The following is a 17615-nucleotide window of genomic DNA, read 5'->3' as shown; positions in this document are numbered from 1 at the left end:
GTTGTTTCATTTGTGGCATGTTTCTTTGTTTTCTCATTTTATAAGCTTCTCTGTGTTTGTTTCATTGTGTCAGGAATATTTGCTTTGTCTCTCAGCCTTGGTCAGATGGCTTCATGTGGATGGTGTCCTATGTGGTCCAGTGGCACACTCTCCCTGATCCCTTATGTCGGGAGCTCTGGATGTGACCTTTGTGTGAGTTTTGTATGATCTGCTGTCACCAAGCCTTCATTGTTGTTAGTAGATCAGCGGGTGGAATTAATGTTCAGGCTGACTGTGTAAATTGGCTGCACCCTCAGGATAAGAGTTGTTGTGTGGGGGCAGAACACACTGAGTGGGATTTGCCCTCGAATGCTTGTAGACTTGTTGCAAGCACCCTTTGTGTTTAGCGCTACTGGAACAAGTCAGGAATTGCTCCACTGTGGTCTGGTGCCAGCCTCCAGATGCATTGGTTTTGTGGCCCTGTGGGAGGTATTCCCCCATAGGCCAAGGTCAACAGCTGATTTTGATTGCTCAAGGCTACCCGGTGAGAACTACAAAGTGATCCAGATAGTTGTTGCCTATGCTGGATCTATAGGTAAGTGGAAGAGGCAACACTGTAGGCAGCTCTCGGTTATCCTCCGTCCCTGACCTGTGGCAGTTTAGCAGAGGGACTAGTGCTCCTCAAGGCCTGGCACTGCCTATCAGCTGCCTGTAAGTCTCTGAAACTGGATGAGCCTCTGGGTGATATGTGTGTTGGGTGGCACAAGGACCCTGGGAATCTCCTGGGTCTAGTGAGTAAATTTCCCCTGCCACTGCAGTGTCAGTTTACATGCCGACGCTGTCTCTCTGGCTCGCTGTACAAGTTTCCACTCGTAGCAAGGTCAACTGCTGCCCACCCTGGGCCTAAACGTGCTACCTCAGAGCAGGGGCAGCTACCTATCAATGTGCAGGGGGCACTTTGTGTACTGAATGGGGCAGGAGCTCAGGGAGTCAAGGGCCGTCAGACCAGTACAGACCCCTGCAATCCACTTAAGAGATATTGCAGCTCGTACAGGCAGCGGTGGTCTGCTCACAACTGTTATTCTTTAAATGTGCTCACTGTGCTAGCCAAGGTCTGTTACCTGTACTAACTGCGCAATCTCAAAGCCAAGCAGGGCAGAAGAGGCTGCTTGTCAATAGGCTGCCGGCACTTTGTGGCTTGGGTGAAATGGGATCTCAGGGAGACAAGGTCCATTTGGCCGATACAGCCTCAGTTTTGCTGCAACTTCTTTGGCTTGGTGTTCCCACTGTAGACACAGATAACAGTGAGGCCAGCTGTCATCAGGGGCGATCCCACAGACCCCTGTGCTCCCCAGAGACAATATTGCAACTCTTGCAGACAGCAAAAGTCTGCCTGCCGGTGATTTATGTGTAGTGCCCACCTTGTGCCAGCCAAAGTTTATTGCCTGTGTAGATTAGAAGATCAAGGGAGGGGAGGGACAGGGCTGTGGCAGTTTCCTGTCAATGGGCCACATGAGGCAATTTGTGGGTAAGGTGGGCGACGTGTCGGTGAGACAATGGCAGTCAGATCAATACAGCCTCAGTGTTGCCGCAACTTTGATAACTGTTCCCAAGTTCCCGCAGAAGTCTCAGATCCCAGTAAGACCAACTGCTGCCTGGGACTGGCCCACAGGTCTCCAGTATCCACCCAAGTTCATGTTGGCAGCAGTGATCTGCCTAACCCTACCTCTGAAATGCGGCTCACAGCAATGGCCGCCCCACTGTTAATACTTGGCTCTGAATCAGTTGGAGCAGGGCTTGGAAACCATCCAACGACAACTGCCCTGGACAATCTGCAGGTTAGGCGGAGCAGGCTGATCCCCTCTGACCAGCCTCCCTAATGGATCTGTGGGAGGGGTCTGTACAATCAAGCTGGCATAATCTATAGGTTACCCTGTAGGGCAGCCAGACTAAGGTGGCTGCATTTCCAGCCCTCATTCTGAGGCCAGGTATTACAGACATTTTCAGAATGAATCCCGCACGAGCCTCTGATCCAACGCTGTTGTCCCAGGTGAGGACCCATGCGAAGGCTTTCCGATCTGTCCCCAGATCAGAAAGCCTTTGCACGGGTCCTTCAAAGGGAGGTCAAGGGGTTCATTGCCCTTCCATCTCACCCAGATGGCCGGAATCCTCTCTAGTTTCTAAGTCAGAGTTATTGGAATCTCCTCTTTCCTCGGCTGGGATCCTGTGCTGGAGAGCCCCCAGATGAGACCAGGACCCCCTTTCCCTCAGGAGAGCCTCTACAGCTTCGCTCTCCCTCCTGGTGATCCTCCAACACCCACGGGTGCGGGTCCAGCCAAATTTGTGACTTTGCCCCTCCTACTGGCTTCGATGTGGCTCCCATTTATTATCAGATGTAGGTGTTAAGATCAGCTAGATTTCAGGTGATTCTCCATGTTGATTATTTTATAATTCAGTCGAAATTTCAATGCGGTTCTGGGAGGAGACAAACCCTTCTTTTAACTAGTCCACCATCTTCCCCCCTCATTACGGGGCAACAGTTTAGTTTCATTCTTTTGCAGGTGGCTTTCTAGTTTTCCTAACGCCATTTATTGAGGAGGCTTACCTCTCTTTATTGTATGTTTTGGTTCCTTTTTGGAAAGTTATTTGCACATATAAACTTGGGTTTGCTTCTGAACTCTCAATTCTGTTCCATTGGTCTGTATGTCTTTTTTTTTTTTCTGCTAACAACATGCCGTTTTCATTATTGTTGTTTTGTAATATAATTTGAAGTTGGGCATAATGATGCCTCCAGCCTCATTCTTTTTTCTCAGGATGGCTTTGGCAGTTCAGAATCTTTCATGATTCTATACAAATCTGATGATTTTTTGTTTTATTTCTTTAAAAAATGCCAATGGGATTTTGATGGGAATTGCATTAAATCTGTACAGTGCTTTAGGTAATAAGATCACTTTAACTATGTTGATTCTTCCAATCTGAGAACAAGGAATATATTTCCATTTCTTTGTATCCTTTTCAATCTCTTTTAATAGGGTCTTATCATTTTCATTATATAGGTCCTTCACACATTTCGTTCAATTTATTCCTAAGTATTTTATTCTTTTTGTTGTAATTGCAACAGGAATTTTTTTTCACTTCTTTTTCTGACGCTTCATTATTAGAGTATAGGAACACTATGGATTTTTGAATGTTGATTTTGTATCCAGAAACTTTACTGTATTTGCTTATTGTTTCTAGTAGTGTTCTTGTGGAGTCTTTAGGATTTTCTATATAGAGAATCACGTCATCCACAAATAGTGACAGTGCCTTCTTCATTTCTTATTTGGATTCCTTTTATATCTTTCTCTTGCCTGATTGCACTCACTAGGACATCCAATGTTATGTTGAATAAGAGTGGTGATAGTGGACATCCTTGCCTTGTTCCTGATCTTAGAGGGGAACAGTTTTAGTTTTTCACCATTAATTATAATGTTGACTGAGGGTTTGTCGTATATGGCCTTTATCATGTTAAGGTACTATCCTTCCATACCAATTTTGTTAAGTGTTTTGGTCATTAATGGATGCCATATGTTGTCGAAGGCATTTTCTGCATCTATTGATACGATCACTTGATTCTTATTTTTTAAATTTGTTTATGTGGTGTATCACATTAGTCGATTTGCATATGTCGAACCAGCCCTAAGTCCGTGGGATGAAGCCCACATGATCAAGGTGTATAATCTTTTTAATATGTTGTTATATTCAGTTCACTAGCATCTTATTTAGGATTTCTACATCTGTGTTCATGAGAGATATTGGTCTGTAGTTTTTGTGTGTGTGTGTTATCTTTACCAGGTTTTGATATCAGGGTAATATTGGCCTCATAAAATGAGTTAGAAAGTATTGCCTCCTCTTTGCTTTTTTGGAAGAGTTGGAGGAGAATAGGTATTAAATCTTCTTTGATTGTTTGGTAGAATTCACTGGTGAAACGATCTGGTCCTGGTCTTTTACTTTTTGGTAGGTTTTTGATGATGGTTTCAATTGCCATACTGCTGATAGATCTATTTAGATTTTCTAGTTCTTCTTGATTCAATCTAGGAAGGTTGTATCTTTCAAAGTACTTGTCCATTTCTTCTAGGTTATTAGATTTGGTGTTACATACTTTTTCATAGTATTCCTGTATGATCCTTTGTATTTCTACAGTTTCTGTCATAATTTCACCTCTTTCATCCATGATTTTGTTTATTCGTGTCCTTTTTCTTTTTTCTTTAGTGAGTCTAGCAAATCTCTTCTAATTGCTTAAGCTTATAATGCCCTGTTCTTAGTAAGGGTTGCACATCTCCACTTCTATCTGCCTGTTAGTCACCTTACTCCTAATTATGGATTTTTTTTGTCATTTCATTTTAGGTGAGCTGACCTCTTTCAATATTTCCTGTAGTGCAGGCCTCGTAGTGGAGAATTCCCTCAATTTTTATATGTCTGGAAAAGTCTTTATTTCTCCTTCATATCTAATGAAGAGCTTTGCTGGATACATTATTCTTGGCTGGTAGTTCTTTTCGTTTAATAGTTTGAATATTTGATTCCACTCCATTCTTGCTTCTAAGGTTTGTGCTGAGTAGTCTGACGATAATCTACTGGGTTTTTCTTTCTAGGTTACTGTGTCTTTTCCCTGGCTGCCCTGAGAATTTTCTTTGTCTTTGATTTTTGATAATTTTAATATAACGTGTCTTGGAGAAGGCCTTTTGGGTTGCGATAATTGGGTGTTCTGTTGACTTCTTGAATTCCAAGATCCAGCTCATTCCTTAGATTTGGGAAATCCTTATCAACTATTTGTTTAAAAATGCTTTTTGAATCCTACTCCTTTTCTTCCCCTTCGAGAATGCCCATTACTCACGTGTTTCCTTTTCTGATGGTATCAGCTAGTTCTTGTATTTCTCTTTCATTATTTTTCATTCCTCAGTTTTTCTCTTCTTCCGATTTATTTCTGGATTTCTGTCTTCAATATCACTGATCCTTTCCTCCATTTGGTCAGCTCTATTTCCTAAGCTTGCTATTTCATTTGTCTTCTCTTTTAGTGTGTTTTTCATCTCTGAAAGTTCTGTTTGGTGCTTCTTAAGAGTTTCAGACTCCTTGCTAAAAAACTCATTCTGCTGATCTAGTTTTTTCAATTCCTGGAATTGTCGATATGAATTGTTTTGCATCTCATTGAGTTCTTTCAGAAGTACCATCATGAATTCTCTGTCATTTGAGTTACATATTTCTGTGCCTTTAAGTTTATTTTCTGGAGATTTTTCTCTTTCTTCTTAGGCTACCTTGTCTTTTTATGGTGTTTAATGGACTATTTCTCCGCCTGAGCATTAATGGAAGTGTATTCTATTGTTTGTCCAGAAAGAAGATTTATTATATAAAGGTTTCTCTTTAGCCTGCTGCAAAGAAGACACTTCTTTTTTTTTGGTTTCCCTTAGGGGGCGTCTAAGCCTCTTGGATCCGTGCTTTATATAAAGCCTAAATGTCTTTTTAATTTTCTTGTAGATATTTAATCACACTTGCTACTCTCAGTTTCAGTCCCTGTCAGTGTTAGCAACACTTTCGCTGGTGTTTTCTCAGATCCCCCTGGGGCCCCATGGTGATTTGTCTCAGAGGGTATGGGGTGAGGGGCCCTCTGGGTTGAGAGTTAGGGGCTGCAGGTCAGTCTCGGTTTTGTTGCTGGGGCTGGTAAAAATTAATCGTTTCTCTGCAGTCTTGTCTGCTTCTCTGCTTTCTGCCCTGATGACTGAGCCCTGCTGCCAGCTACTAGAAGTTCTGTCCCTTCCAGGTAGGCTAGTCACCGCACCTTCTCTCCTCTCTCTCCTCCTGCAGGGAGCTCCAGAGGCTAGGAGAGGTAGCTTCAGTCTCGGAAGCTTCTTCTCATATTCCTCTGGGGTTCTGCTGTGTTCGGTCTTGGAGGATATGGAGGAAGGGTCTCTCTGGGTTGGGAGTTGGGAGCTGCAGCTCAGCCTTGGTTTTGCAACCAGGGTCGGTAAAAATCAACTGTTGTTTCTCTGTGGTCCTGTCCTGCTTCTCTGCTTTCTGCCCTGATGACTGAGCCCTGCTGCTGTTTGCTAGAAGTTCTGGCCCTTCCAGGCAGGCTGATCACAGAAGTTGCTGCACCTTCATCCCTCTCCCTCCTTCTGCAAGGAGTTCCGGTGGCTGCGAGAGGCAGCTGCTTTATTTCTCTGAGTCCACCGCCCGATATCTGGAGTTCTGACCTGTGGTAGCTCTTGTGCACAGATCCTACAATCAGATGAGGTGGTATGTAATTTGGGTGTTTTTTATTGAGATTTACGTGTTTAGCTTATTATTGTTTCAAGGGGAGATATCTGAGGACGTCTCTCACTCCATCATGTTTCCGAGTCTGGATTCTTTCTTTATATAAAGTCTTAATAATGTCTTTTTTTTTCCTTTTAGATACTCAATCACACTCACTACTCTCAGTCTCAGTCCCTGTCAGTGTTAGTGACAATTTTGGTAGTGTTTGCTCAGATTCCCCTGGGGCTCCATAGTGTTTGTTTTTAGAGGGTATGGGGTGATGGGCACTCTGGGTTGGGGGATGGCGGCTGCAGCTCAGCCTTGCATTTTGCACCAGGCACTGGTAAAAATCAACTATTGCTTCTCTGCTGTCCCCACCTCTGTACCGTTCCCACTTTTCTGCTTGCCGTTCTGATCCCTGGGCACTGCCACGTATTGCTCACAGCTCTCTCAAGCAGGGCTGTTCAGGGAATCCACTGCACCTTCTCCCTTTCCATTCTTCCTGCAGGGAGCTTGGGCTGTGAGAGGCAGCGTCTTCATTTCTCCCAGTCTACTGCCCAACTCCTATGGTTCTGGCCTGTGGTAGTTCTTTTGTGCTTGTGTGCACATTCTTCGTGTGCAGGTTGGGTGTTCTGTTGTTGTTGTTGAGTTTCAGATGTTCAGCTTATTGTTGTCTCTCACTCTGCCACATTGATGGAAGCCCCTGCCCTTCCCAAAGCCAAAGTCAATGCAAAGGTTTTGAAGGCAAAGAAAGCATTGCTAAAAGGTGTCCATATCCACACACGCAAAAAAGAAGGTAGGCACATCGCCCATCTTTCAACAGCCCAAGACACTGCAACTCTGAAGGCAACCCAAATATCCAACCCAAATATTGGACAAGCACTTCCCCTCCCCTGGAGAAACAAGCTTGACCACTATGCTATCATCAAGTTCCCCCTGATTATTGAGTCAGCCATGAAGAAGATAGAAGACAACAATACACTTGTGTTCATTGTGGATGTCAAGGTCAATAAGCACCAGATAAAACAGGCTGTGAAGAAGCTCTGACATTGATATGGCCAAAGTCAACACCCTGATCAGGCCTAATGGAGGGAAGAAGGCATATATTCGGCTGGCTCCTGACTATGATGCTTTGGATGTTGCCAACAAAATAGGGATCATTTAAACTGAGTTCAGCTGGCTAACTCTAAATATAAAAATTGTTCGCTGTAAAAAAACATAAAGTAATTGTCGAAAAAAAATAAAATAATTGTTAATAGATATGTAGTTATTGCCATTTTATTATTCACGTTTTTGATTTTTTTTCTTAACGAAGTCCTTTTAACATCTTGTAAGACTGGTATGGTAGTTATAAACGCCTTGATATTTTTCTTGTCTGGGAAGCTCCCTACCTTTCCTTCGATTCTAAAGGATAGCTCTGCTGGGTAGAGTAATCTTGATCATAGGCCCTTGCTTTTTAGCACTTTGAATATTTCATGCCAACCCCTTCTGGCCTGCAAAGTTTCCATTGAAAAATCAGCAGACATTTTTATGGAGGGTACCCTTGTAAGTAACTAGCTTCCTTTCTCTTGCTACTTTTAAGATTCTCTCTTTGTCTTTGACCTTTGGCATTTTAATTATGATGTATCTTGGTGTGGATCTGTTAGAATTCCTCTTGTTGGGACTCTTCTTGCTTCCTGAACCTGTATGTCTAATTTTTTTTGCCAGTTAGGAAAGTTTTCTAACATTATTTCTTCAAATAGAAGCTCAATCCTTTGCTCTCTTTCTTCTTCAGGTACTCCTATGATGTGGATATTGTTTAGCTTTATGTTGTCCCAGAGGTCTCTTAAGCTATCCTTTTTTTTTTTAATTCTTTTTTCTTTTTGTTGTTCCAATTGGGTGTATTCTGCTATCTTGTCTTTCAGTTCACTGATACAATTTGCTTCGTCCAGTCTACTGTTGAATTCTTCTAGTGTATTCTTCATTTCAGTTATTGTATTCTTCATTTCTGTCTGGTTCTTTATTGGTTTCTTTGTTCTTTCTTATGCTTACTATCTCTCTGTTGACGTTCATTGTGCCATTCATTCTTCCCCTAAATTTGTTGAGCATCCTTATAACCATTATTTTGAACTCTGTTTCTGGTAGGTTGCTTGCCTCCATTTCATTTGACTTATCTTCTGAGTTTCTTCTATTATTTCATTTGTGGCATGTTTTTGTTTTCTCATTTTATTAGCCTCTCTGTGTTCATCTCTATGCATTAGGAATATTTATTTCATCTTTCAGCCTTGGCCAGATGGCCTTATGTGGAAGGTGTCCTTTGTGTCCCAGTGGCATACTCTCCCTGATTCCCTGTGCCAGGGGCTCTGGACATGATTGTTGTATGGGTTGTGTATGATCTTCTCTTGTAGCTAAGACTTTATTGGTGTTAGTACATCAGTGGATGAGATTAATGCTCAGGCTGACCGACTGTAGGAATTGGCTGCACCCACAGGGTAAGAGTTACTGGGTGGGGGCTGACCCCACTAAGTGGGATTTGCCCTAGTATACTTGTGTACTTGTTCAGATCACCACTTTTGTGTACCACTTATGGTACTAGTCAGGAGTTGCTCTGTTGTAGTCTAGTGCCAGCCTCCGTGTGTGTGGTTTTGTGGCCCCTTGGGAGGGGCTCCCCATTAGGCCAAGGTCAGCCACTGCCTTTTATTGCTCAGTGCTACCTGATGGGAGCTACAAAGCGATATGCAGATGGTTGTTGCCTATGCTGGATCTATAGGTAAGTGAAGGAGACAATGCTGTAGGCAGCGGTCCAATTATCCCTTGTTCCTGACGTAGGGCATTTTAACAGAAGAACCAGTGCTCCTCAAGGCCTGACACTACCTGTTAGTTGCCTGTAAGACTCTGAAACTGGAAGAGCCTCTGGGTGATATGTGTGTCGGGTGTTGCAGGGACCCCAGGAGTCTCCTGGATCTATTGAGCAAATTTCACCCTGCCACTGCACTGTCAGTTTACAAGCCAGAGCTGTCTCTGTGGCTCCCTGTATGAGTTTCCTATCATAGCAAGGTCAGCTGCTGCCCTCCTCGGGTCTGCAAACACCTGAGCTCTGTTTAAGAATTACCGAAGCTTGTGGGCGTGAGTTTGTGGCCTGCCATGCGGAAAGCTTCTGCTGGATGAACGGGCTTTGCGTGGGTCATATGAACTGAGTGCTGTTGTATGCTGTTGAATTCATGACCCAAGGAAAGCATAGGATGGGACTGGGTTGCATAGGAGCAGGCTTACCACAGGTAATTTGTGGGTTAGGTGCAGCATTGTTTCAGTGAGGCACAGGGCTGTCAGGCCTCCACAGCACCAGATTTGCTGCCAGCTCTAGGACTGCAGGCTCTCGCCAAAGTCAGATATCACTGTGCGATCTACTTTTGTCTGTGCTGGGCCCACAAAACCCAAGAATTCCCCAAGCAATACTATATCTTGTGCTAGCAGCAGTGATCTTCCTGTCACTGTATTCCCTGAAGTTTGCTCACTTCACTGGCTAAGATCTGTTGACTGCACAGAATGCGCCACCTCAGCATAGGGGCAGCTGCCTGTCAACGTGCCGCAGGTACTTTGTGAATTGGATGGGGCAGAGTCTTATGGAGTGAAGGGCTGTCAGGCCAATAGCATCAGTTTTCTGCAATTTCTGTGTCTGCACGTTCCCACAGTAGTCACAGCTCACAGGGAGACAAGCGGTTGTCTGGGGCTGTCTCTGCCTGAAACTGTCTCTGAAATGGGCACTCACAGCGCTGACTGCCTGCTGCGAATGTTTGTCCCTGAAACTGTGTAGGGTGCAGGGCATGGCAGCCACCCAGCAACAGAAGCCCCGGGCAATCTAGACGTTGGGTGGGGTGGACTGATCACCTCAGGCTAGAACTTTTGTGTTGGCCATGTGGGAGGGATCTTCACAGGCGGGCAAACTGGCACAGTCTGCAGATTGCCCCATAGTGGGGTGGCGGGGGGTGCGGACTAAGGCACAATGGTGCCTGCCTGTCCAGCCCTCCTTCTAGCACCAGGCAATGCAGTACTTCCCCATATGAATCTTGCAAGAGCCTCTGAGCCACCACCAGTGCCCCAGGTGAGTGTTCACAGATGGGAGAGCCTGTGCATGGGCCCTTCAAAGGAGTATCTAGGGTTTCAGTCTTCTGTCTTACTCAGACGGCCAGAATCCCCTCTGATTTTTACGGTCAGAGTTTTTGGGAACTCCTCTTCCCTGGGCTGGGGATAGGACCCCTCTCTCCTTCTGGGAGCCTCCATGGCCTCACTCTCCCTTCTGAAATTCCTCCTTCACCCACGAGTGCAGGTCCAGCCCAACTCTTGACTTTGTCCCTCCTACTGGCTTCGATGTAGCTCCTTTATATTATCAGATGTACATGCTATGATCAGCTGGACTTCAAGTAATTCTCCATGTTGATTATTTTATAATTTGGTTGTAATTTCAATGCAGACCTTATTGAAGCAGTCAATGGGATTCCATCATTCTGTCAGACCAACTACTTCTGGATGATGGAGTCTATGGCAAGATGAGAAAAGTTCATGGTTATAAGTCAGTTGCTGCACTTCTCTGCTACCATATTTTTAATTTGCAAGAGTCTTTTTTAGTTTATAAATATTTCTTTTTTATGGTGTATTATTTCTATTTCATTTGTTAGCTTCTCATTTCTCTGAGGATATAGTGATAGATTTTTAATTTAAATTTTTTTATAAAAGAAGTTTAAATTTCCAAAAAAATTGTAAGAATAGTTTATAAAGAAAATTTTTCCTGAACTACCTGGGAGTCAATTGCCAACATCATTCCTATCAGCTACAATACTAGTATGTATTTCTTCAAACAAGGATATACTTCTACCTAACAACGCAATCATTGAAATCAACAAATTAAGACTGATACATGACTGCCATCTAACCCATAGACTCCAATCAAATTTCTCCAATTGTCCCAATACTTTTCTTTATAGCAAAAGTATCTAATACGGGACCATACATTACATTTATTGCCATGTCTCTTTAGTTTCTTTCAATCTGGAACAATTCTTTCATAGTGTTTCTTTGATTAATATGACCTCGACACTTTTTTTCCTAGGCCAGTTATTTTGCAGACTGTCTCTCAGTTTGAATTTCCTTATGATTGAATTCACGTTATGCATTTTTTAGCAGGAATAGCACAGAAGTGATGCTGTGTTCTTCTTATTGCCTCCTATCAGGTTGTACCTGATTTCAATTTGTCCCATTATTGAGAATGTTAACTTTGATCATCTGATTAAAGTGGTGTCTGCTAGTTTTCTCCATTATGAAGTTACTCTTTTGCCCTTTGTAATTAGTTAGAGTTTTATGGGGAGGTCCATTGAGACTATGTACATATCCTGTTCTTCATCAAACTTCTATTTGTTAATTTTAGTTTTTTTTTTGTTTTTCTTTGCCTAATATATTTTTAATATTATGGTTGCCAAATAGCAATTTTCTAATTTCATTATTCCTTCTAAATTTTTTAGTTGTATTCTACTATAAAGAAAATTTTCTCTTCTCCCCACTTATTTATTTATTCATTTATTTATATCAGTATGGACATATATAGTCCTATTTTACTCAATGGAATATAACCTTTGACTATCACTATTTATTTTGGTACTCAGATGTGGTTAGTGGGAGTGCCATTAAGCCCCTTCTACATCTTATTAACATGTCTTCATCATTCTTTAAGCACTTTTTTTTTTTACTTTTTGGTGCAGAAAGATGGTTTAGATCTATCTTGTACTATCCCAATCATTTCTCCAAGGATCCCTGGTTTCTTTTAGTAGACAATGGTGTTTAGAGGCCAAGATTTGGGCACTAGCGGTATTAATTGCTATTGGACTATTGGTATTTTCAAGCTCTCTTTGTGGATAAGGCCAAGGGATATGAGTCTCTTTGTACATTTGTACACTTACATTTTTTATTTATATCTCTATCTACCCAACACCACAGTTTTCCCCTTTTGCATGTTTGAAAATTCCTTCTTTTTCAGTGAGAAACCTGGCTTCTGTTATCCTCAATATACATACTTATTTGATCAATTCCCCCATATACAATCAATCATCTGCTTTTGCTGCCTCAACTTGATCCTAACTGATGACTGCCTTATCTCATTAAAACCCCAATTGCATCAAAACTCCAATTGCAGATACTTACCTCCCCTCACCCTAGTTGCTTTCCTCATTCTGTTTAGGCACCCATAACTTCTTCTGGGCCATTGTCACATACAGCCCCCCACCCCACACAGATGCCATCTTCCCTCTTCCTGAGCTCTAACATACCATGTTAGCTATGGTGATGACTCCTCACTCTGCTCAGACTCTGATCTCTGAAGTTGTGTGACTACCTCTGCCTTACCTGGACAGATACCCTCCTTGCCTTGCTCAGGGCTCTGACACCAAGCTTGGGGTTATTGACACTGACCCCTTAATGCTCAATGGCCTCTGACGCATCTGGGTACAAATACCCTGCAAGGCTGATCCTGCTGCCAGCCCCTCGGCATCTGTTCTCATTACCCCATTTAGACTCAATACCTGTGTGGATTCCCTATCATCCTACTTAGACTCCAACAACCCACACCTGGCTGCCAGTGTTACCACCCTCTACCCCCATTCAGCAAAAATCCTGCTCACCCTGCTCTGATGCCCCTCACAAACCTCCACATAGATATCTATCTTGCTCATATCAATGTAATGGCTTTGCAATTAAGTTAATCAAGAGGAAGGGAAGGGAGGAAGGAAGACAGGAAGTAGGTTTTTACCTAGTCTGTTTTCTTTTTTTTAATAATTAAAAAAATTTTCAATTACAGTTATCATATAGCATTATATTAGTTTCAGGTGTACAACTTGGTGACATTTTAGACATTTATATAGCTTATGAAGTGGTTGCCTCGATAAATCTAGTACCCATCTGACACCATACATAGTTGTTACATTATTGACTATATTCCTTATGCTATACTTTACATACCCATGACTATTTTTAACTATGAACTTGTACTTCTTATTGCTTTCCCCCTTTTCACCCATCCCTTAACCTTCCTCCCATCTAGCAACCATAAAAATGTTCTCTATATCTATGGGTATGTTTCTGTTTTGTTTGTTTATTTTGTTCTTCAGATTCCACATGTACATGAAATCATATGGAATTTGTCTTTCTCTGCTTTACTCCACTCAGCACAATACCTTCTAGGTCCATCATGCTGTTGCAGATGGCAAAATTTCATTCTTTTTTATGGTTGAGTAATATTCCATTGTGTACATGTACCACATCTTCTTTATCCATTCATCTATTGATGGACTCCCAGGTTGCCTACATATCTTGGCTATTGTAAATAATGCTGCAATGAACATATGTATTCACATATCCCTTCGAAGTACTGTTTTGGGTTTCTTTAAATAAATATCTGAAGTGGGATTACTACGTCCTTCTTTGTCTCTTACTATAGCTTTTGTATTAAAGTCTTTTTTTTCTAGTATAAGTATTGCTACCCCAGCTTTTGTTTGTTTGTTCATTTGTCTGTTTCCGTTTTCATGAAATATCTTTTTCTATTCCTTTACTTTCAGTCCATATGTGTCTTTCAATTTCAAGTGAGTCTCTTGTAGGCAGCATAGGTAAGTATCTTTTTTTATTATCCATTTTGCCACTTTATCTTTTGATTGGAGCATTTAATCCATTTACCTTTAAAGTAATTTCTGATAGACATGTAGGTATTTCCATTTTATTATTCATATTTTTGATCTATCCTTCCTCCTTTTCTTCTCTTTCTTCTTCTAGAAGTCTATCTAACATTTCTTGTAATATGAGTTTGGTGGTGGTGTACTCCTTTAGCTTTTTCTTGTCCTTTGTTTAAATGATAACTTTGGTGGGTAGAGTAATCTTAGTTGTAGGTCCCTGCCTTTCATCATTTTGAATATTTCATGCCAATTTCTTCTTGCACACAAAGTTTCTGTTGAGAAATCAGCTGATAATCTTATAGGCACTCCCTCGTAGGTAACTAATTGCTTTTCTCTTGCTGCTTTTAAGGTTATCTCTTTATCTTTAACCTTTGGCATTTTAATTATGATGTATCTTCGTGTGAGCCTCTTTGGGTTCATCCTGTTTGGGGCTCTCTGAACTTTCTGAGGTTGTATGTCTATTTCCTTTACTAGGTTTGGGAAGTTTTCCATCATTATTTCTTTAAATAGATTTTCAATTCCTGGCTCTTTCTTTTCTCTTCCTGATACCCCTACAATGTGAACGTTGGTATGTTTGATGTTGTCTCAGAGGCACCTTAAACTATTATCATTTAAAAAAATATTTTTTGTTGCTGTTCTGATTGAGCATTTTCTGCTATCTTATCTTTCAAATCACTGATTTGATCCTCTGTTTCATCTAATCTTTTGTTGATTCTCTTTAATGTATTCTTCATTTCAGTTGTTGTATTCTTTATTTTTGACTGGCTCTTTTTTTATATGATCTAGCTCCATTTTTATGTTTCCTATCTCTTTGATAAAGTTCTCATTGAGTTCCTCTACTCTTCCCCTAAGTTCATTGAATATCCTTATAACCAGTGTTTTGAATTCTGCATGTGGTAGATTGCTTGTCACCATTTTGCTTAGTTCTTTTTCTGAAGCATTGTTCTCTTCTTTCATTTGGGACACCTTTCTTTGTCTCCCCATTTAGGCTGCCTCCCTGTGTTTGTTTCTATGTAGGTAGGGCTGCTATGTCTCCCAGTCTTAGGAGAGTGTCCTTAGGTAGTAGGTATCCTGTGGGGCCCAGTGTCATGGTCATCCCTGGTCACTTAAGCCAGGTGCTCCACGCAGGTCTCCTGAATGCATTCTGTGTGCCCTCCTGTTGTAGTTGAGCCTTGGTTGCTGTTTGTACAGCAGTGGGAGGGACTGACCCTCAGGTTGATTGGTTGTGAGGACTAGTTGGTTACTGCAGTGGAAGAACTGTTGTGCAGGGGCTGACCCTATGAAGCAGGATTCACTTTAGCAGGGTTCTGGCTTTTCGGGTATGTCATCCTCAGATGTGGTCCAGGTTGTGCTCCTGCTTGGTCTGACGTGGGCCACCAAGCATGCTGGCCCCTCATGCAGGCCAAGTTCAGCTGTAGCCTTTGCCCTGCTTGGGGCCACATGGCATGAGCTACCAAGCAATCCGCAGATGGCTACCACCAGTGCTGAGTGTGGCAGCATCTCAAGAGACTAAGTGTTGAACTGAGGTTGGCTGCCCCTAGTGCTAGGCTTAGGTTGTCCAGCAAGAGGTACAGGACACAAGGAGGCCAGATGCTGCTTGTTTGGGTTTTGTGAACATTTGAGAGATTTTAGGAAAGTCAGCAGTAGGAGTCAAGACAGGCTGTTTGTCTGGAAAACTCACTGGAGATAGCTTGGATAGGCAAACAAGTTGGGTAGACAAAGTCTCAAGGAATCACCAGGGTGGGGCAATAAATGATACCCAGGTTGATAAAGACTCAAATATGATGCCCCTCTGTATCTGCACACAGGGACAGAGAAGGATTCAACAAAGAAACAATGCATTCTGCCAGTACTTCTCTCTGAGAGAAAGCTGCCCCTCTATTGCTTTCCCTGAAGCCAGACAATTCAGTTCCATCTTGTATGTCCCTGGCACATTCCAGGCTTCTGCCCCAGAGCTGGAGTTCAGAGCAAGTTAGTCCATCAGTGAGGAAGTCCATTTATAAGCCCTTTAAGAGAAATGTCTGTGACTTCAGCCACTCTCCCTCTCACTCAGCCCCATCCTCAGGTTTCACAGTCAGAAATTGTGGCGACTTCTCTTTCCGGCACTGGACTTGTCAGCCTGGTATGGGGCTAGGACCTCTTACTCCTGAGGAGGACTTCCCTGCCAAGATATTGCTATGGCGCGTTCAAATCTGAGACCCATGGAGCCAATTGAGATTAATTTATGAACCTTTATTAGCCAGCCAGCAACTGACTCTCTCCACTACACAAGGTCAGAGAATTAGCACCGAGCTCCCCAAAGAGGCAGTTTATAAAGCCTAGAACAAGCAAGCAGATTACAGAAGCAGAAGCTGGCCCTTAGCATGTCTTTGAACAGATTACCGCACCCTGGTTAACAGAATCAGAGTAAATCCTTAATGCTGGCTTACTGGAAAATTTTCCACCCTTAACAACATACCTCCTGATTTTTATCCACCACATGCAGGTGTGGGACCAGCCCGTTCTGCATTTCTACTCCTCTTACCAGTCTCAAAGTGGCTTATTTTTTACTTACTTAGTTGGTGGACTTCTGTTCAACTAGACTTCAGGTGACTCTCAATGATAGTTGTTCTGTAGTTTAGTTGTAATTTTGATGTGGTTGTGAGAAGAGACAAGCACAGTATTTAACTACTTAACCAGAAATCTCTACTCTGTTTTCTTTAAGAAGCTTTTCTGTTGTTTGTTTTGGTTTCTCCTTTATATAAGAAGATTTCCTCAAATAACTAGTAATTCTTGGTTATGTATGTTTGGGTAGAGGGGAATGTTTGTTTATCATTTAGACACTGTGCTAATCTGGCTGGGCTATTTCATCAAGGAATATCCCAAAGCAATATCTTTTGGTCTTATCTGTTTTACCTGCTCCAGAAACTAGACAGACCTCCTGCTTTCTGCTAAAATAAGGGAAGAGGGAGGAACATTTGTTTAGCTGCTTGAAGCTAGTGAGGGAGTCTGGACATCTAATTGCATATTACGCAGACTTTCAACCAATTTGTTTGTAGTCCTTTCTCAACACAACCTCCAGAGGTACCTATGACATGAGTTCCTGAGCCTTTAGAAGCTCTGTGGTAAAAACCAAGTCGCTTCTTGACTTTCTCTCTGTCAGTTCAGGATGCAGGTTTTCTGGTTCTACTAACTCAGTTACCATTCATCCTCTCTCCTGTTCTCTTTGTCCTTAAGTGTTTTTTGAAAATATATTTTCTGTCATTTTAGGGAGTTTTGAAAGGGAGTGGAATTAAATGTGGGTTTACTCTGGCTTCTCTTACTGGAACTCCAGTTTGAATCTTCAAGTTTTTAATTTGCCTCCATGGTTCTCAGCATCCAAGGTCAAGAACCAAATGCAATTCTTTAGAGTCGTACATTCTTTTGATCCTTCACCATATTACTTTTTTGTGTTTTCTTCCACTGACTCCTCTTAACATTGACCTTTTTGCCACCACTTTCTCTGTGTCCTTTAAATCCACATTGCAATAACAATAATAACAATAATAAAGAAATCTTGACTCTTCCCTTAGCCTCACATCAAATTTATTTCCAAGGCTTATTGATTCTTCCTTCTAAATATCTCTAGGATCAGCCACTTCTCTCTCTCTACACTTGATCTTAGCTCAAACCTTCATTTCTTACCTGGATTATCTTTTG

General features: G+C 42.1%; 1 pseudogene; it reads left to right on the top strand.

Moving 5' to 3' along the window:
- The first annotated feature begins 6414 nt into the window (after positions 1–6414).
- On the top strand, positions 6415–7411 carry LOC107507867 (annotated as a pseudogene).
- Positions 7412–17615: the final 10204 nt, after the last annotated feature.

The sequence above is a fragment of the Rousettus aegyptiacus genome, unplaced genomic scaffold, assembly GCF_014176215.1.
Source record: "Rousettus aegyptiacus isolate mRouAeg1 unplaced genomic scaffold, mRouAeg1.p scaffold_m13_p_5, whole genome shotgun sequence".
Lineage (NCBI taxonomy): Eukaryota > Metazoa > Chordata > Mammalia > Chiroptera > Pteropodidae > Rousettus > Rousettus aegyptiacus.
Note: the sequence above shows the minus strand (reverse complement) of the source record. Positions and strands in the feature narration are given on the sequence as shown.